The following is a 27,892-nucleotide window of genomic DNA, read 5'->3' as shown; positions in this document are numbered from 1 at the left end:
TCAGAAGAACACTGAAGTCTGTATTTGTGATGGCTGGATACACTGAATTGCTAAAGCAGTTGAACTTGGTGATAGATGTAGGTCCACAAAGATTTCTTGAGACACAACCCTTGAGTGTAGCATGTTGAAGGGAAGGGAAAAGGATCGCTATGATGTTTCCCACATTACCTGATGAAAAATATTTAAATGTGTATATATATAAATATTATCGAAAGGTGCATCTAATGGAATAATACACAATAATAATAAATCATTTTTATTTGCACCTTTCGTTTATACAATTTTATTCACATCAGAATATTAAAAAAGAAAAGAGAAAGAATAAGAAAACAGATCCAAACCAATGTAAAACAAGTGTAAAATCTAATAACAAAAAAGGGAAATCATTTTAAAAATGAATCGGTGTCTCTGCACCTGCAGACGGTCCTATTGCTGTGGGAGACATTCGGCAGAGCACAGATAGACCTGTTTGCATCCCAAGAAAACGCTCATTGTCCGAAGTTTTTCTCCAAGAGCAGGGATGCGCTGGCCCACGTCCGGCCCCGCTGCCCACTCTATTCCTTTCCCCCCATCTCGCTCCTGCCTCAGGTATTGGAACGAATCAGGGAAAACAAATGCTCAGAGCTACTTGTGGCTCCGCTCTGGAAAAACCAGGCTTGGTTCCCAGTTCTGATGCAGCTGACAAGCACTGCCCCATGGCCAATACCAATGAGGAAAGACCTCCTCTCTCAAGCCAAGGGCTCGATTTGGCATCCTCGCCCGGAGCTGTGGTCCTACATGCATGGGCCATCAACGGGAACCCGCTAACCTCCCGGAGGGAGTGTTAAACACGATCACGCAGGCTAGAGCCCCGTCTACTAGACGACTCTATTCCTCAAAATGGTCTGTGTTTTCTGGCTTGTGCAAAGCTCGAGGCTTTTCACCCCTAGACTGTGGGGTTACGGAAGTTCTCTCCTTCCTTCAAGAGCTACTGGATAAGGGCAGAACCCCATCCAAGCTCAAGGTTTATGTGGCGGCCATAGCAGCGTTTACTAAACCAGCGACTGGCCAGTCACTGGGGGAAAACGATTTGGTCATCCGCTTCCTTAAGGGAGCTAAGAGGCTGAATCCTCCCAGACCCTCTTCAGTCCCCATGTGGGACCTTTCGACGGTTTTGGAAGCCATGAAAGGTGCCCCGTTCGAGCCAATCCATTTATCAGACATGAAACATTTGTCGTTCAAGACAGTGTTTCTTATGGATCTTGCTTCAGTGAAGAGCATAGGGGATTTACAAGCGCTCTCAGTAAGCGCGACGTGTATGGAATTTGGGCCAAATGACTCGAAAGTCATACTCAAACCAAGACACGGGTACGTGCCTAAATCCCTCAACACACCGTTCAGGGCTCAGGTTATTTCCCTGTCTGCCCTGCCGGTTTGCAACGAGGAAAAGGACGCGAGCTTCCTTTGCCCAGTCAGGGCATTAAGAGTTTATGTGTCTCGCTCGTCTGTTTTCAGACAGACTGAGCAGCTCTTCGTTTCGTTCAGTGGACGTTCTAAGGGACTAGCCGCATCGAAACAGAGCCTATCCAGATGGATAGTTGATGCTATAGCGCTGGCCTACACTTCTAAAGGCTTGCAGTGTCCTTTGGGTGTCAGAGCGCACTCCACAAGAGGCGTGGCCTCGTCGTGGGCTTGGTCTAGCGGGATTACCTTGCAGGATATCTGTATGGCGGCAGGCTGGGCCTCCCCGTCTACATTTATAAGGTTTTATAACCTAGAGGTTCCCGCCTTACAGGCTAAACTACTTTTGGTCTAAAGATCAGTACTGTTTGCCCCGTTGCTTCGGCTCAGAATACTGAAACCGCTTGAGCACCGCTCGCTGATCGATAAAATAACTCCATGGGCAATGAGTAAGACCCATACTGTTACCCAGTTCAGGCCGAACATTTTCACCCTGACTGTGTGGAACACTGTTGATGTGATTAGCTCCCTTAGGATGCTACTTATTGGGAATGACGCTTCTAGCCTCTCTTCTCAGACTCTCTGTGAGTCCCTGGTGTTTATGCACTATATGAGCCCCGGGCACCTGCCCTTGGGACTTTGGTGTTGCATCCCAGCACGCACAGCGTTTTACACTGTGTTCCCCTAGCGTAAGATATTACGCAGTACGAGAGAACCTCTCGTAAGAGAACGTAACCTCGGTTCTCTCTGGAAGAGGGAACAAGTACTGCGTATCTTTGCTGTGCCTGCAACACGCTCTGGTTCGCTTCGGCGATGAAAAACCAGATTATATCAGCCCATCAAGCTGTATTTATAGGCCCAGGCCACGCCTGTCTCGGCGGGACGTGACGTAGTGGGCGCGAAGCGCCCCCATTGGATCTGACGTCACCAAGGGCCGCTCTCGATAGGCTGCTGCAGTTGCCACAGGACAGCCAATAGGCACGCGAGAGCCGTCTTGCCTATGTCTGCATGCTGCCGCAACGCGTTTTACATTCATTCAAAATTAAGGATAATTTTTGGCTTCAATATCTCGTGGAAAAGAGGTTTTCCCTTAGCGTAAGATATTACGCAGTACTCATTCCCTCTTCTAGAGAGAACCGAGGTTACGTTAGTAACCGAGTACGATTGTTTTAAATTGTGAAAAACATTTTTTTGTTTGGAAAGGCAATATGCGAATGGGCGTGAACGGCCCAACCCCTCATGAATAATCAGGTGGTTCACACCTGAGAAGACAAAGACCCGCATAATAAAGAGCCTTTCATTCAGGTGTGTCACAAGAAAGAATGCAAGGACTATATATATATATACATTAGGGGTGGAACAGTACATGTATTCGTATTGAACCGAAACGGTACGGGCGTCACGGTTCGGTGCACGAATTTACACGGAGAATACACGGTATAAAAATAAATAAAACTCACGTTCAAATTAATTAATGTAATGCGGAACTACTGTTAGATATGCGGGTTCTTTAGGGACACATAATCTGTACCATCGGCTTAGCTCTGAACGCGCGTTCACTTCAAACGTTGGCTTTATACGCGCGTCCTGCTCGCTTTGGACTAGCATCGAACTAGACGCGATAGAAGCGAATTTGACGCTCTATTCGCGTTTGGTGTGACCGCATAATGAACAGGCTGCGATGTCAAGATTGCAATGCTGGAGTGTGTGTGTGTGTGTGTGTGTGCGTGAGAGAGAGAGAGAGGCGTGGGCGCGATCAAACTGTGTGTGTGTGTGTGTGAGAGAGAGTGAGAGAGAGGCGCGGGCGCGATCGAACAGTGGAAACATAAATAACATACTCCGTCATTTTGTTCATACATGAGTTTAGCTTGGAGTGAGACTTTTCCGGGGGGGGTTGACATTCTCCAACATGGGGGGGTTGATAACATTCTCCACCTGGGGGGGGGGCCTCGCTCGCTTTCCCTCTCTGCAGTGCGCGTGCGCGCTACGCGGTTTGGAGCACAATCTCTGTCTCGCGTGCGCGCTCGATCTAGATTCCGGGAGATTTTAACTAATTTGCGGCATAACTAGTCGATCACGACTGGCTCAACAGGTAGATATATAGATAAACTCATCTTCCAGGCATTTGACCGACCAGGGGCACGTTCAAGTTCAAAACAGTGCGCAACGTTTTGCTACGGTTTCCGGGTTGATCGGCATGTTTCCTGGAAACGGCATGCACCGGTGTGCAACGGGGTTTGAGATACGTTTTCTCTTGTTTGGTGGGTGTGTCAGAACTGCAGTCCAATCAGCAGCAACATGTATATAAAGCACGCGGTACTAAAGTGAACTCGCACAATGGTTCAAGGAAAGTAATTTACAAATGTGTTCGATGCAGCTCGGTATACACAACAACTGGGGATATTAGAAGACATGTTTGTCGTAAGTTTTATTGTAAAAATATAGGATATCAACATAATGATGTAGTTGTTTATATTTTTAGCTTCATTGCAAGTGTATGACATTTGGTATAGAAATAAAGAATGGTAATTAAGTGCTTTTCCTAAAAATGAGAAAGAAAATACAGGGTATTAAAACAGTATGAACTACAAATAAAGTCAGTATGTGAGGCTAAATAGATGTGTTTTAGTCTGAATTAGGTAAGATGTGTGCTTCCATTTCAGTTTCCACAAATCCCTTCACTCGATTGGGATGTTCTCGTGTGTTCTGGGCGGCAAGTGCAGTAACTGTAACATCGGGCATATTTTGTAGTATTAAACACATATTTATATCGACTTCATCAGGCTCCGAAAATTCTTCACAAAGAACACAAAGAAGGGCCTTCTCAGCTGCCATAGTTGCAACTCTGGCGTTATCAGAACAGGGTGTTCAACGCATCACCGTTTCTGTTTAAAAAACTTTGTGCAACGTTTTGTCGGGGCTGAACGCAGCCCTGGTTGACACTTCAGCGTGAGAAATCGGGGGTGTGGCGTGTGAGCGTGTGAAACCAATCAAATGCGTGAGATAAAACACAACATTGTGCTTTTGTCACACTGTAAACTCTTGTCAAACTGTAACCTACAACTGTCACCCAACCAAAATCACACACACACACACTGTTTTAAAAGCAAAACATATTTATCCAACTCCATTTCAAAACAGTCTGTGGGTCCCATCTTTTGGACATTCATCATATTGCATTGGTTTCCATTTCTTGTCCTCGGAGCACTAATCTTACACATTCTACATTGATTAAAAAAGAAAATAGAATGTGTTTTTAATGGTAGTATTATTTTATACAGAAATAAATTATTTATAATTCAGATGAGAATAATGTTACATTGTTAATTAATAATGTTAATTCAAATTAAGGAAAACAAAGATATTGATCTGAATATAGCAAATTAATTTTAAATTAATTCAGGTACAATTACCAAACATATCGCAAGGTCTTTTTGTCTTTTTATTAATTTAATTAATAAACTAATTATATAAAACTATTGTCAGTGCACTACAAATAAACTGGTTCTATGCCTTTATTAATAAAACTTATTTAAAAAATACAATGCCTTCTGCATTTTTGTTTTGCTTTTCCCTCCATTGTACCGAAATCGTACCGAACCGTGATGTCTGAACCGAACCGTGACTTCTGTGTACCGTTCCACCCCTAATATACATACATACACACACACACACACATATATATATATATATATATATATATGTGTGTATCTATGTGGTCACCGTGATTTTGCCAACTAAGACATGGTCCTGGATCAACATATTTTGTTGATCCTGGATCAACATTCCTGTCCCAAAATGTAGTCCTTACCCAATCCCTACCCCTAAACCTAACCCTATACCCATAACTTTTCCCTAAAATCAGAGGGTAGTGATAGGTGAATAACACTGATGTTTAAGTACTTCACCCTGGTTCTAAGCCTCAACAAAGATGTTGATCCAGGAACATGTGGTACTTGGTGAAATCACGTTCACCATATGGATATGTATATATATATATATATATATATATATATATATATATATATATATATATATATATATATATATACATATATATAATCAAAATATAAATGAAAGTCAAAAGCACATTTTTAGTCATACCTGGAAACAAATCCTGTTCAAATAGGCTATATGCCAATACATTTTATCATACATATTTCAAAGTTAAGGGTTCATTATTTTGATATAGCTTGCATTGGAACAAACACTATAACAGTTGATTAGTTTATTTTTGACAAAACATACTATATATTTAACATATGAGCAGAAACTGTCTAACAAAAGCTTATTTGATGTCTATTTTATAGTAAAAACTTTATAATCCATCCAAAACTAGTCAACGAAATGTTGTCATTACAGACACTATTCTATATTGCGATTAGAACAAATCTCAGTAGGCTATAGCAATATAGTTTGGATGTGTTCATGTAAAAATAACGTTTACTAATGTAGGAGCGAGAGTGAAGGAACCCACAGATGCAATGGACCGCTGTAGTAAACAACATCGCGTGCCATTCATTCATTCATTCACACACAGACACGCAATACATATTTAAACAGTCTTTGTGCAGTTTACAGACACTATTTAATAACGCGATTAGAACAAAGCACTTAAGAATAAATAACTTACAACATCAGCTGGATCCGCTCCTCGAAATGAAACTACCAGCACTTCTGAGGTAACTTTAACAGGATTATTACGATAGTATTATTCCTCACAGCGCAGCAAGACGAGGTAAAGTACAAGATTCTTATTATACTGGATGTTTTATCGAGCTGATGTGGGCGTTTTCATGGCTTGCCTCAACATTTGCGTTTGAAAAGCGTGCGCTCTCTGTGGGCGTTTCACATTAACACGTAATAAACTATAATGAGCTGAAAGGAAAAAGACTGACATCTCTCTCTTTTCATACAGATTACATAAACTGAGAATATTAGTTCCCCTTCAGGGACTACCGCTGCGTGTAATCGCAGTGGGAACGCCCTCAGCGTGACGCGTCTGAAGCATGAATGAAATCAGTCAATGGAGAGAATGAGCGTACGGCGAGTGACGTCATCGACCAGGAAGCTATAAATATCCCCTAAGCACATGTAACGGAGGCCAGCTAGTAGTTGCTGTGCGAGTAAACCTCACTCCTCTGATCTCAAAAGGCTCTCTAGCGACAGATGCTAGAGGCTGCAGTCTTTAGCCTTCTTGTTAGAGCGCCTGACTCTCACGCCGGAGACCCGGGTTCGAGACCCGCTTAGAGCGGGGTGAGAAGGACCCGGGTGGAGGGGTTACACACACAATACGCCAGCTTTGTGTACTTCAGCAAGCTCTGTGTGTGTCTGAATCTGTCGATTGTGTTTGTCTGTTTTGTCAGGAGTTTATCACTATATATATTATATAAAAAAAACAATATGAGCGAGCAGTATAAGAAGTGTGTTCCCCCCTGTACAGGATACATCACGGGTGGGGATTCACACGAGCTATGTGTGGCTTGTTTGGGAGTGCAGCATGCCCAGTCGGCTCTCGAGGGAGTCGATTGTGAGCATTGCGAGCGCTTTCCTCTGAGAACTCTGCGCTCGCGGCGATCGCTCTTCGAGGAGAGTGGTTTGCTGCGAGCTCCCCAAGGCTCGGGTCCCGCTTCTGTTGAGGCAGAGCGGCGGCGCTTGTCTTGGGGTTCGCAGATGGATCTCACCGGCGACGTTGAGACGGGCCCCGCCCTATCTCAGCTTTCTCCGGCGGGATCCAGTGCCTCTCACCCGGCTTTGGAAGCACGCGCTGCGGAGGTTACTTCTGCCCGGGTGGAGGCACATGATGATGTTGAATTAAGTAGTAGTAGTAGTATTAACCCCCAGACTGTGCTCCTGTGAGGAGTACAGTTTGGGAACAGTAAAAAACACCTCAGCAACATTTGCACATAATCAGTACACTCTACAAACATGAACACACAAGACTTGCAACAGGGGAGGGGAGTGGGGGATGGAGGTAACCCAGCTCAGACAGGTATCCGTCCGGTCCTGCAGCCATTCTCGGCGCTGGTCACAGACCCGCCTGTCAGACTGGTGGTACAAAGCGTTGAAGGCGAGGGATGGGGGGTGACGGGGTGATTGCATATCTGTATATATGTAAGAGTTCGTGTATGTGTAGGCCTGGAGAGTCGCTATGCCTGGCATCATAATTTTTAGTGCCTCAAGTCCGCAGGATTGTCATAGCGATACACAGCAAGTTGCCATGGAGACAACCCTGATCATGTCCCAGACAGAGTCAACAATCAGCAGGTGTCTGTGGGGAGTGGAGGAAGGAACGCAAGAGCGTCTCGCTGCAGTGCTCTTCCGGAGGAGTTGTTGTTCCAACAGCAGCCTTGGCCAAGGCCAGTGCTGGATGAGGGGGGGCCGAAAGCAGATAAGATTGGGATTGTTTGGTCTTGGGACCAGTAGCCGCATTCTGATTTACACAGCTCCTGGTCCATTTTGGTCTCCGAAACGATCCATTTGCCTTTGCAGAGCTGTGAGCTTCTCCATGATGTTATCCATATAGTGGTTCATAGTCACAGTCTGAGTGCTGACAGCTCTGCCCACTGCTTCAATCATGACGGGCAGCCTTGTGGAGCTTTGGACAGCTGTCGCCGACTTCTTAATTTCTCGATAAACCAGGGCAATGCCTAATCCAATCAGCAGAAAACCTGTTATCATGGTTCCGAATAGGTAGATATCTTCAATGTCCTCCACGGAAAGAGCCGCCAGACACACGACCCGCCACTTCTCCCACGCGTCCATCGTGTAGCCAGCTGCGAACGTTCCGGTAGGGCAGTCAGGTTCCCCCGAACCCAAGCTTCTCGTCGAGAAGATGGTGTCAATAGCGTTGAGAGACCAGTTGATCAAATCCACAATTTCTTAGTTTGGAGAGCAGTGCGGAGAGAGTCTCTCAAAAAGTGCAAGACAGTAGACAGTAGACTAGACGAGACGAGAGGAGCAAAGCAGGGGAGGTAAGGGAGAGGAGGGAATGAAAATGCGACCGCCTTCGTTGAGAGCCAAAGAGAAGGACAGATGCTAGATTATCCAGTTCTGAGGAGCTGGATGTCGAAAGTTTTGCATCAGAGGAAACTAGTTTGTCACATTATACTGCAAATGAAGAAGGTTTGATGGATGTGTTATCTCGGGCTGTTGAAAAGCTCAGTATCGAGTGGCCAGCTGATAGACAGGAGTCTAGTAATAAAAGTAAACTAGATGATAGATTTCTGTCTGCACGACCTCAACCTTCTCGCCGGTGCTTACCGTTCTTCCCAGATTTTCATGCTGAGGTTTCAAAGACCTGGGTTAGACCGGTTTCAAGCAGAATTTACACAAATCAGTCCAATGCTTTTGGTAACATTGTTGGTGCTAAATCTGCTGGTTATGTGACGATGCCTGAGGCGGAGGAGACGCTCGCGAGCTATCTCTCTCCAGCTTCATCATCTTCACTTAAAGCACCGGCTCTGCCCTCTAAACCACTAAAAAATACTTCTGTGTTAGTGGGGAAGGCTTACTCGGCGGCGGGTCAGGCGGCTGCATGTCTACACAATATGGCCATTATGCAGGCTTATCAGGCTGACCTGCTGAAAGATGCGTGTGAAGGGGGGGAAATTTCTGTTGAAATGATTAATGAGCTCAGGCAGACTGCTGATCTCACTGTCCGGGCCACCAGGGAGACAGCTAAATCTATCGGCCGGTCTATGGCAGCCATGGTGGCCACAGAGAGACACTTGTGGTTGAGTCAGACCTCTATGAAGGAAAAAGATAAGACTCTCCTTTTAAATGCTCCAGTTTCGCCTATGGGCCTCTTTGGTGACGCTCTTCTTTCTGTCACGGAGAGGTTCCAGGAAGAGAAGAAACAGGCGGCTGCTTTTCAGAAATGTATGCCCCTTAAAGTGCGTGTCGCTGGGGCTGCTGAGCGAGGGCAGTCCCAGTCGCCGAGTCCCTCAAAAAGAGCGCAGCAGAAACGAAGTGTCGCGTCTCGTGCCCCCCCGCAGAGAAACTGGAGGGACGAGGCGGGGCGCTCTCCGGCGCGACCTTCCCGCGGTACGGCTGATCTGAGGACAGTCATTATCGCCAAGAAGGCCGCGTCGAAAAAATCCTGACGTACTGAACATCAGGACTCTGAGGGTGGTCCCCATCGTGAAAGACTTGAGTTCACTGCACAAAAACACGGTGCCCTGTCTTTCCCGATGCCCTCAGGGGTCTGCTCTACTTACCCTGCCTTTACAGGGCGTAGAGAGACTCGGCGAGCGATTTCCCGAGGGACGCTCGCCCCCTCCGAGGAGGGTTGTGGAGTGCCCAGACCAGCTGTTCCCTGCTAGTGTGTTACAGGGTGCTGTGTCTGTCACTCGGGATGTTCATCCAGAGGCCAGCCTCGAGAGGCTGGTTCCCTTAGTAGAGTTCCTGGTGGAATGGAAAATTCTCCCCAATGTTCTCAATGGGTCCTGATTACTATAGAGAACGGGTACGCTATTCAGTTCAGAACACGTCTACCTCGGTTCAGAGGGGTTCTGCCCACAGTGGTGGGCCCCGAGCAGGCTCTGGTATGAGAACAGGAGGTAAAAACTCTGCTGCAAAAAGGGGCTATAGAACGGGTTCCCCCACCCAGCAGGGAGTTAGGATACTACAGCCGGTACTTCATCGAAAAAAAAAAAATCCTGACGTGCTGAACGTCAGGACTCTGAGGGTGGTCCCCATCGTGAAAGACTTGAGTTCACTGCACAAAAACACGGTGCCCTGTCTTTTCCGATGCCCTCAGGGGTCTGCTCTACTAACCCTGCCTTCACAGGGCGTAGAGAGACTCGGCGAGCGATTTCCCGAGGGACGCTCGCCCCCTCCGAGGAGGGTTGTGGAGTGCCCAGACCAGCTGTTCCCTGCCAGTACGTTACAGGGCGCTGTGGCTGTCACTCGGGATGTTCAAATCAGATCCGAGGACTGGTTTGTCACGATAGGTCTAAAGGACGCTTACTTCCATGTATCTATCCTCCCTCAACACAGGAAGTTCCTGAGGTTCGCTTTCGGGGGCGAAGCGTACCAATATCGGGTTCTTCCGTTCGGCCTAGCACTGTCACCGCGAACATTCACGAAGTGTATGGATGCTGCTATAGCCCCGCTGAGGTTACAGGGCATCCGCATTCTGAATTATATAGACGATTGCTTGATTCTAGCTCAATCGGAACAACAGGCGGTTCGGCACCGAGATGTCGTTCTTGCTCATATCAAGTGACTGGGGCTGAGGCTCAACGCCAAAAAGAGTGTTCTTTCTCAATTACAGAGAACCACTTTTCTAGGTGTAGTGTGGGATTCAACGACGATGCAGGCACGATTGTCACCTGCTCGTATTGCTTTGATTCTCGCCGCAGTAGATCAGGTCAAGCTAGGCCAGTCATCCACTGTAAAACAGTTCCAGAGACTGTTAGGTCTCATGGCAGCTGCGTCCAACGTGATACCTTTTGGCCTCTTGCACATGAGACCGTTACAGTGGTGGCTCAGAACCAAGGGATTCTCCCCGAGGGGAAATCCGCTTCGCATGATCGTGAGTTCGCGACGGTGTCATCGCGCCCGGATCATGTGGAAAGATCCTTGGTTTCTGTCCCAAGGCCCTGTGTTAGGAGCTCCTTGTCGTCGCGTTATGCTAACGACAGATGCCTCTCTCACGGGTTGGGGGGCGATCATGAATGGTCGCTCGGCTCAGGGTCTGTGGGAGGACCATCATCGTCTGTGGCACATAAACTGCCTAGAGATGTTGGCGGTGTTTCAGGCTCTGAAACACTTCCTCCCAGACCTAAGGGGCCACCATGTTCTTGTCCGGACAGACAACACATCGGTGGTTTCTTATATCAACCATCAGGGGGGTCTGCGTTCTCGCCCGCTTTACAAACTGGCACGTCAGATCCTTCTATGGTCCCAGGGGAAAATTCTTTCTCTGAGAGCTTTTTATTTCCCGGGGTATTTAAATCAGGGGGCAGACATCCTGTCAAGACAGGGGCCGAGGCCTGGGGAATGGAGTCTTCACCCCGAGGTGGTTCGGAAACATTTGGAAACATTTCGGTTGTTTGACAGAAAGCACAACACTTTGTTTTTATTGTGAGTATACACAAAAAAATATGTATAACACTTATATGTAAGATCAAAATCATCAGCGTATTTTGAGTCTCTTTTGCACTTATACGAAAAAAAGTGAGCTGGTATTGCCGGCGATACTGCCAACCCCAGAGGGTTAATAGTGAGAATTGGACCTTAAACTAAAGTGTTACCAAAATTAATCTAATATTTTGTAATAACTTTGAATAATGTAATGTGTAATGAAAACAACAAAACAATGCCTAAGATCTGATCCTTGTGGAAAGCCAAACCATTGTTTTCCTAATGTACAGTCATCTAGGCTAACAAAGAATTGCCATGCAGAAAGGTAAGTTGTAAACCAATTTAAAACATTGCCTGAAAGGACAATACACTTACATAAGTTGTGCACAAGTGACATGTAATCTAACCATAAAACACAGCAGTTAAATAGGAAAATGTCTCAGTTACTAATGTAACCCTCATTTCCTGATGGAGGGAATGGAGACTTTGTGTCAAAATGGCAACAGTAGGTCACTCTTGGAAGCCCCAAACCCTTTTGATCTTTTTTTTAAAAAGTCACTCAATTCTATCCTTTCATGGAAGTAAAACAATTGAAAGTAGGGGGGAAATTTCATTATGAAATAAATGTTGGTCACAATTATTGGCACCCAAAGAAATTCTTACGAGTAAAATATCTCTGAAGTATATTCCCACACTTATTTTCCTTTTTTTTTTAGCACACCAGGGTGACTAGGAACATGAAATTGTCCAGCCATGACTTCCTGTTCCACAGGAGTATAAATATGAGGAAATACAAAGGCCAAATTCCCTTAATAATTCAATGAATAAAACCACAGAATATGGTTTTGATGTGCAGCAAAAGATTGTTGAGCTTCACAACAATGTGAAAGTGGCTGTAAGAAAATAGCTAAAGCATTGAAAATCCTAATTTCAACAATCAGGACAATAATTAAGAAGTACCAATCAACTAAAGATGTTACAAATCTGCCTGGAAGAGGACATGTGTCGATGTCATCCTACCATCACAGTGTTGTCTGTCTAGATCAACACGTGATTTCCCTGAACGTGCAGACAGAACTGCTTCAGGGCAAAAATCACAGCCAACAACTCTAGGCAGTTGATGTGCCAGTGCAAACGGGGCCCTGTCCAGTGCCCTGAGATTGCACTCCCATTGCATACGGTGCCCCAGTCCGTGTTGGAGGTGACTGTTGTGACAACAACATGCCTCGACACTCATTAAGGGAAAACCTGCCCGTAGAAACACGAGGTCTGACCAAGGCCTGAAAGTGTGACAACAGATTGGTGTGATGGCCACATTATGAGTGCTGCACCATCATGCCCATCTCGGGACTCGAGTCCAAAGCTGAAGTGGTCTTATATGCATCAACCCCAGCGGCGTGACCGCGGCTGAGGAAGCCAAATGCCCCAGTAGCCTCTGAATATATTTCAGCGGAACCGCTGTCTTGTGCTTGAATAATCTCAAGCATTTCAGCATTATCTGAGCACAATCCTCTAAGAGGCGTGCTATTACCGTGACTAAGTCCAACTCCAAAACGAGAAAAGAGAGGATCTGCACGGGGGAGAGCTTGCTCTTATCTCAGTTGATCCAAAGTCCCAATCGGGCTAGGTGTCTAAGGACCAGGTCCCCGTGTTCGCATAACAACCTCCACAAGTGAGCTACAATCAGCCAGTCATTGAGGTAGTTGAGTATGTGAACGCCCATTTCCCTGAGAGGGGCAAGTGAAGACGCGAGGAGGGAAATATTTTTTACTTTGAAGAAAGACTGTAGAAAGAGAGATGGCTGAGAGACATTACAAAAGAAAAAAGCTCATAAGAATATCACTGGAAAATGAAGGGTTATGGTCAGGAAAGAGATTTAGGACCCGCATTCATATTAGAAAATTAATATTAGAAAAGCTTTCCAGCGCTGGAGAGAGCTAAGCGGGAAGGCCTAAAAACAGAGGCGGAGGTTGCTTTGATTCAGCTCCATACGTATGTTATCATTATTAACTTTTATTACATTTATACATTATATTAACATTTAATACACATGCACAACATGTAAAACGAAGGGCATAGCCTTATGAAAAAAAAAACTTGAATATCGCGGTTGCTTGTATTCCTCTGTGGTTGGCTTGTCAGTATTGCGGTATTACAAATCGACACCATCTGAGGGTTTTCTCCTGTGCAGGACATACAATATGTCAGGAGAGGTGTCATATTTTGTCAGAGAAGGCAAATATGGTCATATTTATGCAAAAGAATTGCTGAAATTTGAAGACTACTTTGCTGTTATTAGTACTGTAACTGTTATTTAGTGTTAAATTATTGTAGTTGGGTTAGGTTTTATTGTGAATTTGTAAATATGTAAATTTGTTGTGTTTTGTATTTACTTATATTTAGTTATATTCATATATTTAAGTATACTTTAAACTTTTGTTATTGTTCAATTTAAGCTTCAGGAGTTCTGCGAATTCTGTGGAAATTGATAAAAGTGGCATGGGAAAAACAGGTTGTACCTAGAGCATGGCGCAGAGCAGGTGGAGTCTTTATACCTAAAGAAAAAGATGCTACAAGCATCAGTCAGTTTCGTCCTATTTCACTATTAAACGTTGAAGGTAAGATTTTCTTCAGCATTATTGCCCAGAGATTGTCCATCTACCTATTAAAGAATGGCTTCGTTGACACTTCAGTTCAAAAAGCGGGCATTCCAGGGTTCTCAGGATGCTTAGAACACATCAATGTTATCTGGCAACGAATTCAGTCAGCTAAAAAGGAGAGGAAGGAGCTGCATGTGACATTCCTGGATTTGGCTAATGCATATGGTTCAGTGCCACACGAGCTTCTTTGGGCAGCATTTGATTTTTTCAGAGTACCAATGTCAATAACAAATTTAGTGAAAGCCTATTTTGGAGATTTGCAATTTAGTTTCTCAACTCCAAAATTCAGCACTGCATGGCAATGCTTAGAGGTTGGAATAATGGCAGGATGCACCATTTCTCCACTGGCTTTTACCATGGCAATGGAAGTAATCATTAGGGCATCAAGATGGGTAGTAGGAGGAGAGCGCTTGGCTTCTGGGATGCGACTACCACCAATCAGAGCATACATGGATGACATGACAACCATGACTACAACAGTAGCCTGCACTAATCGGTTATTGGGGAAGTTAACAGATAATATCGAATGGGCACAAATGCAATTTAAGCCCTCTAAATCAAGGAGCATCTCGATAGTTAAAGGAAAGGTAGTAGATAAAACATTCTTCATTAATGGTGAGGCAATACCAACAGTTTCTGAGAAGCCAGTGAAGAGTCTTGGGAGATGGTACGATGGGGATCTAAAGGACACAGTTCGAGTGGGAGAAGTTAGACGACAAGCAGTGGAAGGGTTGAAGAGCATAAAGAGCTGTGCTCTACCAGGCAAACTAAAACTCTGGTGCTTTCAGTTTGGTCTACTGCCGAGGTTGCTGTGGCCACTGACTGTGTATGAGGTTTCTTTGACAACAGTGGATAAGCTGGAAGCGTTCATACATCAGGAAATGGTTGGGAGTTCCACGCTGCCTCAGCAGAGTGGGACTTTATAGTAAAGGAATATTGCAGCTGCCAGTCTCTGCTTTAACCGAGGAGTTTAAGTGTGCCAAGGTCAGGCTGGAAATGACCTTAGTAGAGTCACGTGACAAATGTGTAAGGGAGGCAGCACCTGTGTTAAAAACTGGTAGAAAGTGGTCAGCAAAGAAATCTGTAGTAGAGGCAAAGGCTGACCTTCAAATTGGGGATATCGTGGGACAGGTACAGCATGGAAGAGGGGGTTTTGGGCTCAGTTTAGCTCCTCCTAAATGGCACAAGGCAGGCCCAGCTCAAAGGAGGAAGCTGGTAGTCAACGAGGTGCGAAAGTAGGAGGAGAGGATGAGGTGTATAAAGGCCATTTCCCAGGCCAAGCAGGGAGAGTGGATGAGATGGGAGAGTGTGGAACAACGCAAGATGGGCTGGCAAGACCTTTGGTCAATGGAAGAGAGTAGGATCAGTTTCCTGATTAGGTCAACATATGATGTTCTCCCATCACCGCAGAACCTAAACCTCTGGGTAGGAGAGGATCCCTCTTGTCCTTTGTGTTCATCACCTGCCACATTAAGGCACATTTTGACAGGATGTAAGGTGGCTCTTAGCCAGGGTCGGTTTACTTGGCGCCATGACCAAGTACTGCGATGTTTGGCTTTAGCACTGGAAGGCAAGCGTAGTATGACCAATAAGTTGCCGCCTGTTCTAGCAAAACATTACACGCAGAAGACAATATTCCTCCACCCAGGCGAGCAACCACCAAGAAAAGGTGTTAACACCAATTCTCGCCCAGGACAACTGGAAGCTGCTAGGGACTGGAAGATGCTGGCTGATCTTGATCAACGGCTTATTTTTCCACCTGAGATTGCCACCACTAACCTACGACCAGATATTGTTTTGTGGTCCGGATCAGCACGCATTGTTCAACTGATAGAGTTAACAGTGCCATGGGAGAATACGGTAGATGAGGCATATGAGAGGAAGAAACTGCGGTATGCTCAGCTGGCCACTGAAGCAGAACAGCGAGGATGGTTTTGTGGCACACTCTACAACCCGGTTCCTCAGAGACGTCGGATTCAGTGGCCAAGAGTTGCGTCGCACAGTAAAGAACTTATCTGAAGCAGCAGAAAGGAGCAGCAACTGCCTGTGATTGAGTCGGAAATATTCTAGCTGGCTGTGTACAGGCCGCCACGCTACGGTTTCGTAGAATTCTTGAAAACTTGAAGAGTCTGTTGGTTTATTTGGACAGGTTGTATAGTATTTACAGTCATTACGTTCCTGTGTATATTGCGTGAATGACGGGTGGTTGGGCAGATATTGTGTTTTTGCGGTAGGTGGTATGCCATACGGAACCGTTGCCACTGAAACTGCATATTAACGCACCAGTGGCGCTCGACAGCCTTAGTCAAATGGGTTGGCGCGTATGGTTGGGTTGCGGAGAGATTGTGAGATTGTGGTTAGGTCTCAGCAGCAGGAGGGATGTAGAGGTCAGTAAGCTGGGCTGAGTTTAGTGGGGGACGGAGGGGGGTGACTCTGGGACGCCAGAGTTACTGTCGAGCCCTCTTGAGGTGTCGTGGGCTAGTCGACGAAACCTTGAGGACGGAAGGTGCCCACTTGAAGACCCTAGAGATGTCCCCTACTCGGCTCAATCCAGACGGTCGTCGTGCTAGTCCACTAGGGAGACCACACTGTAGTTGCAGCCGTCGTGTGTGCTGACGCGCCAAGTACACTGCAGCCGTTAGCGCCGGACAGAAGGGGAGTCACACCACCACGTGGAAAGAAGCGTAAATGGATGGAAAAGCATAGTTTACTGTAAAGCTACGTCTTAGTGTTGCTTATCTTGGCGAAAGCCGAGTACAAATCAGCATGAAGTTTTAACATCTACTCTCGTGTAATGGAAATCATAAAGAATTTTTTCAATAAAAAATCAATTCTTTAATGTCATCCACCATTGTTTTGTGGCTCTTTTTTTAAAGGGGACATATCATGCTAAATCCCCTTTTTTAGCCCGTAAATGCATTTTGTTGTATATTTGGAGTGTTTATAAGTACATAAAAGTTTAAATTAGTCTCTTCAGGTGCTTCGTTGATATCTTTATATTCTGTTTTGGTCATATTTTGCAACCTGTTCCGATTTTTCTATTCTCTATGACGTTTTTTGAACAATTACGTCACAGTATTTGCAGCGGAACTGCCAAATAACCCAGCTAGCAAAAATTGTGCGGGCCGAGAGCGGCCCGATTAAGGCTAAAACACTCGGCCGATCCTCGGCATGAATCTAGGTCCGATTGCTCTGCGAGCACTCGGTTTTAACGCGGTCCGATAAAGGCTTAAACACTCGGCCGAGCGCTCGGTTTTAATGCGGCCCGATTGCGGAACCCCGAGTGAGAGGACGTAACGCTCCCCTCCAATCCCGTTCCTTGTTTTGGCTTATTTAAACTATTGATTTTTCATTCATGTCAGGTTAATACTAAAATAGCTGAGCAGCCGTTATTTATGCAAGATAAACTTAAATAAAACAGCACAAGGAAGACAGGTTTCATGTTTAATGCATTTTTTTATTGGACCACACTTCTCTGCCCTCTGATGAATGAAGGACACTACTTAAATTAACAAAGTCAGCTCAACACACACACGTCTAGTTCGCTATCTTTGTGGGGACTCTCCATAGGCATAATGATTTTTATACTGTACAAAATGTATATTCTGTCCCCTTACACTAACCCTACCCCTAAACCAACCCATCACAGGAGACATTCTGCATTTTTACATTTTCAAAAAACATTACTTAGTATGATTTAAAAGCTGTTTTCCTCATGGGGACCACTGGCTGGTCCCCACAATGTAGGTGATCTCAGGTTTTACTATACTTGTGGGGACATTTGGTCCCCATGTAATATAAACAAGGGCACACACACATTAATAACAGATATTGAAATATCACAGCATTAATGTAAAATCAAGGAGTTCAAAATACTAATTTCCAATATCAAATTTGTAACTTTAAAACATTTAATCCCACTGCATTTTTGAGGTCTATGTTGTCTGCCTGTTCGCCCTCTGGCTTCGGCCACCATCCCTATCAGAGGCTGCAGCCACCTGGTGATGAGGAGCTCTATTTCCTTTTCTGTAGAGTCTTTGGTCAGGGCATTCCGGCGGACTGCATCTGAGAAAAACACAAGATAGAAGAGGGCAGCATGACCATGTGATGTTACTCTGCAACCACCAAAACTTAATTTGGATGCAAGGCTCTCCTCTACACTTACATTTCTTTTTAATTTAAAAAGTTTAGGAGCACAGTCAAACATTTAGGAGCACCTGATGTGACCTGATCTGAAAAATGACAAATTAACCTTCCCATTATAAAGTGATTTATATTTGACAGGTTCGTACAGACTCTGTCATTATGAAATTCCAGGACTTTCAAGGACGTAAAGCACTACTTTTTTGGATTTCACGGACTTCAATCAGCACTTATCAAACAATATCTTTTTTTTTTTTTTTTTTTTTTTTTTACTCAAATTACATATGGTATCTGATGTTTCACTTCATAGAGATCAATCCATTGACCAGCGCTGTCAGGCATGGGAAATTCGCCTGGCTGCGCCCTCCTACGCACTTCCGCTCAATTTCATTTTCCTTCAGTACTACGTCTGGGACTGCTGTATATTCTTAGGTTTCCAGAAATCAATTTTTTGTAGGACCAATCAGCGAACAGAGGGAGTGGCTGAGAACGATGATGGTTGACAAATGAAACTTTTGAGGAAAAATACAATACGGAGATGTTACATACAGCACAATTTTTAAGAAACAAACATCAAAATTCAAGACCTTTTAAAGTCTTTTTAAGGTATTATTTCCAAATTAATAAATTCAATGCTTTTAAGGCTTTTTAAGGCCCCGCGAGAACCCTGTTAGTTATTTAAGGAATATAGCATGAGTGAGAGTGGGGACTGACTTTTAGGAATGATCTGATTAATGTATAAATTAACTCACCAGATTTTTCCTCTCCTCTGGATTCTTTAATGTCTCCTCCAAACATTGTAGCTCCTCAATAGTTGAAAGTGGCGGGAGCCCAAAATGTGTTGGGTCTGGCGTGAAGTCTGGAACTGCTTGACTGCTGGAGATTTTTTGGAAATGCACCAGGATGAGCAACTGCTGCTCTGATAGAATCGAGCTGAATGAGGATCTCCTTGGCAATTGCTGTAAGACAAGAAAAAGCAGGCATAGCAGATTAGTAGCAAAACATTATATGTAGATATGTCAGAGTAAACCGAGAAAGATCACTTTGTAGAATTCCTACCTGTAGGCACAGCCTCTCGAGAAGACCTGTTCTGTGTGTCATGTACTTGTGGGGTGTTCTAAAATAAAAAAGCCACAAATATGTTACAAGACATGTAAATTTACATTACAGTAAGATATTGCACGTTGTGCATTGGAAGCACTTATTTTAACAGATGTCTGTTTTGTATAGCCAACTCTGTAAAACAGAAAGCAAACATTATATATATATATATATATATATATATATATATATTATATATATATATATATATATATATATTATATATATATATATATATATATATATATATATATATATATATTTTATTCATTTTTACAGAAGTTGTAACGTTAGCATATTCCTTTTGTAAAGCTACAGAACATGTTTGATTCATCAATGTTTTGTAAGTTTGAGCCATGTGTTTATTAAGGTCTGAAATAAAACTGAAAACTGAAATAAATATTCCCAGCACTTTCTGTGATGTAGTATGCTTGCTTAGCATAGGAAGTAATAAGAAATTACTCTTTACATTAAGGGAGATTAAGTGAGAACAGGGTGTTTGGGGAATCACTTTTTTTCATCGCATACAATTGCATAAATATTCCACATATTCCGTCGCATTTAAGAAAACGTGCCGCATAATTAAGGATTTTTGCCCGCAACAAATCACAAAAAAACTCTGCATTTTTCTGGAAGGACAGGTTAAATGTTACTATAGTGCATACGTTACTTCAGTTTGCACCATAAAACTACAACTATAGGCCAATTCACACCGCACAGACAAACGCCAGCAAACATGTTATGAAAAATAAGCCAACAGCCACCGACAAATTCGAGCACCCACGGAAAAACACGAGATATTGCCCATTCATTTTAACCAATACAAGTAAAAGATTGCAGCTTTCAGACACGACTTTCTTCTCGATATTGTTAAATGTCGAAAGTGCATCTGTTACAGGCCCCGCGCAAAAGGCCATTAAATGCATTTCACGACCACGTCATGTCACAGCGTTCACAAAATGGCGGACGGCCTGCACATATTCAATATCTTCACAACCCAGAACATTAATACACAAAATATTTGCAGCATGAACATACATCGGAATTACAGGACTCGTCTGCATATTAAGTTGTTATCATACCTGTAAAAACAGGAGCAAACGTGTCAGAGTAATCATACTGCGAGGGCGCCGGCGCAATACTGCTCCTCTATAAGAGTCCTCAGTTCATTTTCATAATAAGAGTCCCGATCTCACTCAGCAACAGACAATGACCCAGCTTTCAGCATGACTTATACCAAAGTCTCACATCATTCCTCTATTACAATTTACATAAGTAAAATAAACATTTTCTTACAGGATCAAAATGTGTATACTTTTTGACAATGTTTGTTGCCAGTCTGTGCGGTGGGCCTTAATCCAGCTAAAATTTTGTTCCACTTTATTTTCTTCCACAGATCAAAGACTGTGCTCGTAAATATTATTCACGTTAATTGCATTCAATAAAAATGGCGTCTAATGTACTAATTCTGGCTGCAAAGAAGAGCTAACAGCCCAGCTAACGTTAGTCAATGTTAGCTTCGTTCGCGCCATAAAAATCGGAGCCACTTTCATATTAACCTAACTTGCACTACTTAGACATGATAAACAATTATTGTCCTAATTAATAATTCTTAACTGAATTCTGAATTCTTTCTTTTCGTTTCATCTGGAGGGAAGCATGTCAAAGGACCACGAACAAAGTTTAAACGGATCGATAATAATCAACATTTAATCAGCAACAGTTCGAAATGTAGAGTTAATATTCACCTTATTTTCCACGACAACAAGGGTGACGCCATTACGTTCGTTTTGTCATCTTACTTCCGGCTGAGAGGGACTTCAACTTCCGGCTGAAAGGACCTACGCTAGTTTCTAGACGTAATTCTATATTTGTAACGGTAAAATATGTAATGTATTATATGCTCAGTTAGGGGCTGCCATAACAATTGAATTAAGAGGATAGAAAAAAAAACGGTGTTACGAACACAATGTAAAGCGATCGGAATGTTGTGGTGTACTACGATTTACACCCACCACCACCTAAAGACGAGGAGCACCTGAGGCCATGGCGGAAGGCGATAAGCTTGAAGTGCCCACCCAAGCGCTCTTAAGTGTGTTCGTTTGTACCATTTTATGGACGGGAAGCCGACTGACGAACACCCTTTTAGCCCGAGTAAAGGCTCGGCTACGATGTTCTGGTAAAGATCATCGCCGGGTGCTGAACAGGTTGTCAGATTCAGGTAAGCTAACTTGCATAACTGTTGTTACCTAACTTACCTATCTATGTGCTTGTTAGCCTAACGTTAGATTCGTGAAGTCCGTTCTATGAATACATTTAAGATTAGTAACGAGCCGTTAACAAAATACAACGAATCTTGCATGATTACCATTGGCCACCTATAACAGTCATATTTCTTATATTTCGTTTACTTTGTGATATGGACCTAAGGGTCTGAAGTAAAGAATGAATGAATGAATATTCACGATAGTACAATATATTATGGTACATTACAGCCTTACAATAGCTCACATTCTTCCTGTAAGGAGGCCAGCTAGCTCTCATCTCTCTTTCAGATATTGATCTACGTAGAGATTGTGTGTATACTGTCTCGTTTTTAATGCATCTCTCTTTTTCACACTGTTCTAAGTATGAATGCCATCATAAATTAATTCTCATGATCTATGTTAAGTAACTGTTACTAATGTAAAAATGTTTATGGTTATATTATTTCCTTAGATCATCAATGAGCGTCAGTGTTGCAGTGGACAACTGTGAGGAGGATCACAGCCACATGCCCCAGACCTGTGATGCAGAAACACAATGGGAGGATCCATCTGTCTCTGACCACAACTATGCTACAATATCTCAACTCAACCTGAAGCCACCTACATTTGAAATGGGAACACAATGCGTTGAGCCAGTGCTATAGTACATAACTCTGCTGAGAAACGACCACCTTTGTCAGCGGGTCGACATTGGATGCATTCCATTCAGTAGCCGAGCACCTCACCAGTTCATACACCAACAGCTTTCAGCTACACACTTGAGATCAGCTCCTAATGAAGCTGCGTCTTAATTTATTGCAGGGTGATCTTGCTGTAAGGTTTGGTGTTTCTCAGTCCATTGTAAGCAAGGTGATTTCGCGTTGGCTTGACATCATGGAGGAGAAGTGTTTCCAAACACAACATGTAGGGCTGCACAATATATCTAAATATAACAAATGAATATATTGCAATATGCATAACTTTTTTAGCTTTAATAAGAATCAGTGTATATATATATATATTTAATTCATACAGTGAAAACTAAGCAGTGTTTTATTTTTACATTTGATTATTCAGTTTCTGTTGTTAAATAGACCTAATGTAGGATAACCTGAACCCCTTAACCCCGTGGTTTACACTGATGTTAAAATAACACTTCTTATGCTACAGTAAAACACTGCTGTTCACTTTCACAAGTTGAAGGGATGTTTTCTTGTCACAAAAAAATTTGAAACACGTATGTAGGTTATATAAGTTTAAATCTAAATTAAGTTAATTTTATAAATTTTAAGCACAATCGTATCGAATATCGCATTGTTTAATGAGTAATCAAATTTTTTCTTCAATATCGTGCACTTAATAACTTCGTCCAGGCGATGAAGTAATGGCAGACAGAGGCTTCACCATTACCGATCTCCTCTATGAAAGGAAGGTGAAACTTGTCCTTCCTGTAAACTTTTACAATGTGCCCATATTTTACCTGTTATGAAGTTATTTTTATAAACCTTTACAATGTGACCAGATTTCACCTGTCAGTCATTTATTATTAAACCATATGTGAGCTCTGTAGATTCCCTTTAAAACTTAAATGAATTAAGTCTTCTAGTTAGAAGGAATAAGTCACGTCAATTTTGCAAATGAATACCATCTTGGTTTATTACTTAAGACATTTAAATGGTGAAATGTATCTACATGAAGGTCAGTAGAAGGTGTCTAGCTTCCTGAAAACATCAAACACTTCTTACAACTGATTTTATAAAACTTATTTAATCATTTATATTTAACCAATTACCTCATCTCCTATCCTTAACTAAATATTCTCATTCCTTCTTATTTACACATAATTTGTTATTGCTGCTCCATCAACTCCTAACAGGACGAAGTAGTTAAATATGTCCACATAGGTTAACTGTTACCTCTGGCCACGTTAACAATGACGATGGATGAGACAATGTGAGACCAACTGATCGTCCTATGAAGTTTTCTCCGTGCTCCCAGTTTAAAACATTTATGGTATTAACGTTATTTGACATTTTGCTAAAGTTTTGGCTAGCTAAAAAACAATCTTCTAACAACTGAAATAGCTACCGGATGTGCCGTGCCAGTTTAGCGGAAGTCGGATGACAAAATGCGGAAGCGCGAAGTATTAAAAGTGGGCGGGGCGGAATAAGGTGAATAAGAAGTTAAGGCAACTCGATTGAACCTATGCTCGGCGTGAAATGTTGATGCTTGAAATTGAACACAAGACTTACCTCAAGTTCACCGTAATGGCGCAGAATCGAGAAGGGATGATTCCAAGTCAGGCGTGGAGTTTTATTTCACCCAAAGTTGTGCACGTCACTCCAGTGATGAGCTGAGCATGCGTGCTGGCGCTTGCTGCAGTAACTAACCGTTGAAATCGGCTTCATACTGGTAAACGGGTCTGAGCCGACCGAGCGCCCAGAGTTTACAGCCGTCGACCGCTGTCAATGGTGGTAAATATTTGAAATAGGCAATAAAATGAAGTGACTTTGCCTAATTGCGGTTGCCACTACTCAGCCAATGCCGCGACTGCGATCACCATGACTGCTGTGCGAGTGATGTCACCTAGCGCGCATGCATGTTTAAAATACATAAAGTAAAGAATGATCTTCATGACAACTAAATATTTTTGCTATGGTTATAAATATTAAAGAATGCTCTGTGTAAAACGACACTATTATTATTATTATTACTGCAAAAAATATTAATATTTTGTTTTGGACAAGCATCAGATACGGTCAGGAATTTACGTCAATTTTAAAATAATTTTTATGTTAATTATTGCTTCATTAAAACCATCATTGATTTAATCTGAGTCATTTCCAGAAGTGGTCCAGATCATACAGGCAGAGCCGGGTTACCAGTTATGGTGAACATGAATCGGCCCAGTGCTTTACAGCCGTAACAAAAATGCATGTGCCAGAGCGAGCTGCGGGCCACACTCGGCCCGGTTAACACACGCCGATGCCGAGTCTGAGCCGCAGGCGCCGCGGGGCAGCCGAGCTCGGGCCGATTATACATGCTATCTGGGAAGGACATCGACTCCCAGCCCAACACTTCAAGCAATCCGCCATTTTTATTTCTCGCTGCGATTTTGTAGTCCAAGCTCAAGGATGCAGAAGTTACGAGAGGGTAAGTCAAAATGTTCGGTTGTTGGATGTAGTAACCCACACACTTCATTACACCGTCTCCCAGCATCAGAACCTCTTCGAAGTGCCTGGTTGAGTTTTATTTTTCACACCTGTGAGACGCACCGGTCTCACATCTTCACTGTCGTCGCTCCTCCTTTATGCTTCCGCTCCTCCATGAGAGATGCGAGTCCGGTGCGTCTCACAGGTGTCGTTCATTATCACTCACCCCACCGGCCTTGCGCCGCTCTCACGTCCCTCAGCCTCGTCCTGCGCGCCACAACGACGAACAGAGCACTTCGGTAAGCTGTAAATAACGTTAATGAAAATAAAGTACTTTACTTTCTTAAAACACACGGTGGTCATGGTTTTGTAGTACCTTTTTGTCTTTCTTTCTTTCTTTCTTTCTTTTAAGTACACATCTGTAGCAGTATTACTGTAACGTTAGTTGAGTTTCATCATGACAATGGTCATTTAGCTGCTGTGTTTTCTGATGCTTTTCTAAACGTAGCATATTATCAATACAGATTTTTAGTGGTAAGATTAGGTCGTAGTCATTTGTCTTGTTAGTGTGCTTGTTTTAACAAGAGAAATAATCGACTTAATCGAATAGTCTGGCTCAAACATGTAAGGCTTGATTGACAAGTCTTCCGTTGTTGACATTTTGTTAATAACGTGTGAATAAAAAGTTTCTGTGGCGCTAGATAATCGTATCTCTGCTATCAAACTACAAAAATGGCCGAACGGGGTGGAGTTGAACCGAGTGTCACCTCTGCAAACTGGAGAGGGGGCAGGGTATGAAGTGTCTCATTTGCATTTAAAGAGACCGCACCAAAATGAGTTGCTCTCAGATGCACTTTAGAAAAGGGGTAGAAAAGGGGCCTGTGGAGCTATAATAATGAGGAATTCAGACCCAAGGATTGCAGTTCCGCTTTATATAGACCACAAATGTATGATTTATATGTAAAAAGGAACGATTTAAAAGCATGATATGTCCCCTTTAAAGTATCATTTCAGGCTCCGTTTAGGCACCCCATTTTAAAAGTATCGATTTGGCACCGATATCATAACACACCCAAACGATACCCAAGCCTAGTTCTTAGCCGCCTGGCTACGGCCAGGTGGAGCTGACTTCCTGTGAGAAGATTGTCACAGTCTAGCTGCTGACTCAGGCTTCTTGGTGGGTAGGGCCAGTGCAGCCTTCACAGTGGGCCGCCTTTGGCTGAGGCCTCGGGGATCTGGTGGTCAACCCGGCCTGAGGCAAGATGTGACTGAAGGTCTCCGTCTGCTTCTTCACTGCTGAGAGGCTGTGTAAAGTCCTCAACAGAGTCGCCGAATAGGCCACCTTGAGAGATGGGGGCATCAAGAAAGCACACTTTCTCGGCCTCGCACATCTCTGCAAGGTTGAGCCATAGGTGGTGCTCCTGGTCCACAAGTGGGGACATCGTCTGACCCAGAGCATGCCCTGTGACCTTCGTGGCCCGAAGGGCGAAGTTTGTCACCAAGAGCAGTCCCTCTTGCAGTTCCCCCAGGCCGACGCTCCTTCGAGGGTAGTGAGGGCTGATGAGCCTGCAAGCCATGTTCTTGCAGAAAAAGGTGCCTTCCATGACTTGGTGAGCTCATCATGCACTTCCAGGAAGAATGGAACTTGGGCTGGGCAAGGCGGCATGCCATGCTTCAAGCCCAGAAACCAATCATCCGGCCGCGAGCTCTTGGGACAGGGCGGAGGGTTTTACTCCCGCTCGATGCTCTCGGCTGCCTGGGAGAGCAGAGCTGCCAACTCCGCGTCAGACTCAGCCTGAGCCGTCCCACCTGAGAGTGAAAGACCAGGCAAATCTTTCGCCTCTGGAGGCAATAGCTCGCCTTAGCCAAAATATCTTCTTTAGCCATCACATATGCACCCAGGGGTAATTGAATGGAAATTTGATTCTTACTGCACATAAGAGACGCAATGATTTGCCTCTGAAGAACAAAACTTAAGTGTGTGATGCACGCTGGACACCTTACATACCTGTATGTCCGGGGGCATGACCAGGCATGCAAAATCCACCAATTCCATTGGCCTTTTCTAAATACGTCAGAGGTGTTTGGGGCTCCCAAGAGTGACCGCTACTGCCATTTTGACACAACGTCGAAAGTGGCAGACAGAAAAGGAAACAAAATTTAACGCACTGCACCTGTATTATCAAGGCAGCGGTCCTGGATTCCTACACAGGACACTGTAGTTTTACACTGTATATCTGTCACAGTGTTACATGAAACACATGTTAATCCATTTGGGGCATTGTTGGGTTCTATAAAGTAAGGGTGTATATTAATTGATTATATATTTAATAAAATGAATTGATCAAATAAATGTGATTTGACAATGATCTATCATAATGTGAATAGAATCTTTAATTTTGGAAGGGTTTTACTCACCAGAAAGATTGGCACTATTACAGTTATCAGTGGAGCAGCAAGAAACACTGACAGCTACATTTACAAAACCTAAACCAATTGATGCAGTGGCAGGTGAACTATCTGCTTTCCCCAAACAATATGCTTTGGGCAGAGAGGTCCTCATGGCACATGAAGTACTGTTGCACTGCAAAAACTAAAAATCTTGCCAAGTATATTTTTCTAATTTCTAGTCAAAATATCTCATCACACTTAATATAAGACAAAATCACCTTAATACCAAGATTTAAGTGAGATAAAGGAGCTTGTTTTTAGACAGTGCATCTTGAATATCTTGTTAAGTGAAACTGTCTTAAAAATATCTTGTTTTGAGTCATATCTCAGATGAAACAAGCTTTTTTGACATGTCATAAGGTTTTTAAGCTGCTGTGTTATTTGTAAAAGATGAATCGTCTTGTTTCAAGAAACAGACTTGACTTGAATTGAGACAACAAATCTGCTTTATTGAAAACTGCAGGTCAACATGCCCAACTCACAACAACTCACAATGACATATATTGACGGCAAAAAAACGTAATTTATTTACGTATAAACAACTTTACCGACGTACAAATTTGTATGTATTCCTATTTAACTTATGCATATTAAAATCGTGGTTTTGACT

At 43.4% G+C, this 27,892-nt stretch overlaps 1 long non-coding RNA gene across 1 annotated transcript; it reads right to left on the bottom strand.

Annotated features, from left to right (window-relative positions):
• On the bottom strand, nucleotides 1–27,405 carry LOC130091313 (uncharacterized). Its single transcript, XR_008807799.1, has 2 exons — nucleotides 27,006–27,405; nucleotides 1–168 (listed from the first exon to the last, which is right to left on the bottom strand). It is a non-coding gene; the product is annotated as an uncharacterized LOC130091313 (long non-coding RNA).
• Nucleotides 27,406–27,892: the final 487 nt, after the last annotated feature.

The sequence above is a fragment of the Rhinichthys klamathensis genome, unplaced genomic scaffold (assembly GCF_029890125.1).
Source record: "Rhinichthys klamathensis goyatoka isolate OS25496 unplaced genomic scaffold, OSU_Roscu_1.1 h1tg000007l_1, whole genome shotgun sequence".
Taxonomy (NCBI): domain Eukaryota; kingdom Metazoa; phylum Chordata; class Actinopteri; order Cypriniformes; family Leuciscidae; genus Rhinichthys; species Rhinichthys klamathensis.
Note: the sequence above shows the minus strand (reverse complement) of the source record. Positions and strands in the feature narration are given on the sequence as shown.